Below are 1,153 nucleotides of genomic sequence, written 5' to 3'. Positions count from 1 at the left end.
TAAAAACAAACCTTAGATTGGAGTAGAAACTCGATCCTACTAATTACGTAGAACCATGAGCCATCGATCGAGTGAGTTCGAGGTGGTTCATGCTTTCTATATAACTCGCTGTACGCTAAGGCAAAGGTTGTAACCATGCGTCATGCGTGCCGTAAGCGGGCTCTGGTGGGGGAACCCGTAGGAAGGGGGGACGACCCGCCGAATTCACATCAGAAATCGCCAGAACACAAACGAAATCTTGAATTGCGTATAGAAACAAAACGAACCACTTCTATTCTCGGAGCTGAGGTATATGAAGAATGGCTTTTTGGTCCCTTTCGTCCAGTGGTTAGGACATCGTCTTTTCATGTCGAAGACACGGGTTCGATTCCCGTAAGGGATGGCTACTCTTTCCCGGCCGCTTTCAGTTAGTGTTCATTGCTGAGTGATCGCTCGCTATCTGGCTGGAAAAGGTGGTCCGGAAGCTTTCTCTCTCCCAGCAAGCAAGACGAGATCACCACTTCTCTCAGTAATGGACTTCCTTTAATTCTTCCTTAGCCTTAGATGTCCTATCATAGATTATCGAACCTCCGACAGACTCCCCATGCATGCGTTCTTTCTCTCCTCCCCTCAGCCATACATCTCTTTTTTTTTTTGGCCGTTTTTGTTAGGCATTGAACCCCACCTTAGGTGCTGAGTGGTGTCCTCCCCTCCCTAATACCTAAAAAAAAGTTCCGTCTATGGAGCCTAAAGCTTAAACCATGGCATGGCAGTAAGCAGTAAGTTGGCCTAGTCTCTTGCCCAGCCTTCGCCTTCTTCAGTGGCCAAGTTGAAGCGTTCAACGTCGGCCTACCACCTTTCTTTTTCAAGGTTGAGCTTGTTCAATTGAAGCTAATGCTATGCTGCCCTTCCCTTGTTCAAGAGAAGGCGAGGACTTTTAGCTACCGGCCCAAACAAAAGAGATTAGCCTCTTGATCGATCGATTGATTGGATTGCAGAAGGGGTTTAAGAAGGAGGCATTGGAGAGAAGTAGGCATGGTGGCCAACCAAGGCAGTGAAATCGAGACAATCAATCGGAAGAGGGTTTAGTTAGGAGTCCGGGTTCCATCCTATAAGTTGAAGGAAGGGAGCAAAGGAAGTTCTCTTTGCCCTTAGTCTTGGGTTCAGTGAATAG

General features: G+C 47.4%; 1 non-coding gene across 1 annotated transcript; it reads left to right on the top strand.

The window, feature by feature from the left end:
• Positions 1-310: 310 nt before the first annotated feature.
• TRNAE-UUC lies at positions 311-382 on the top strand. Its single transcript has one exon. It is a non-coding gene; the product is annotated as a tRNA-Glu (tRNA).
• The last annotated feature ends 771 nt before the right edge of the window (positions 383-1,153 follow it).

This window comes from Abrus precatorius, unplaced genomic scaffold, assembly GCF_003935025.1.
Source record: "Abrus precatorius isolate BTA unplaced genomic scaffold, Abrus_2018 Scaffold116, whole genome shotgun sequence".
Lineage (NCBI taxonomy): Eukaryota > Viridiplantae > Streptophyta > Magnoliopsida > Fabales > Fabaceae > Abrus > Abrus precatorius.
Note: the sequence above shows the minus strand (reverse complement) of the source record. Positions and strands in the feature narration are given on the sequence as shown.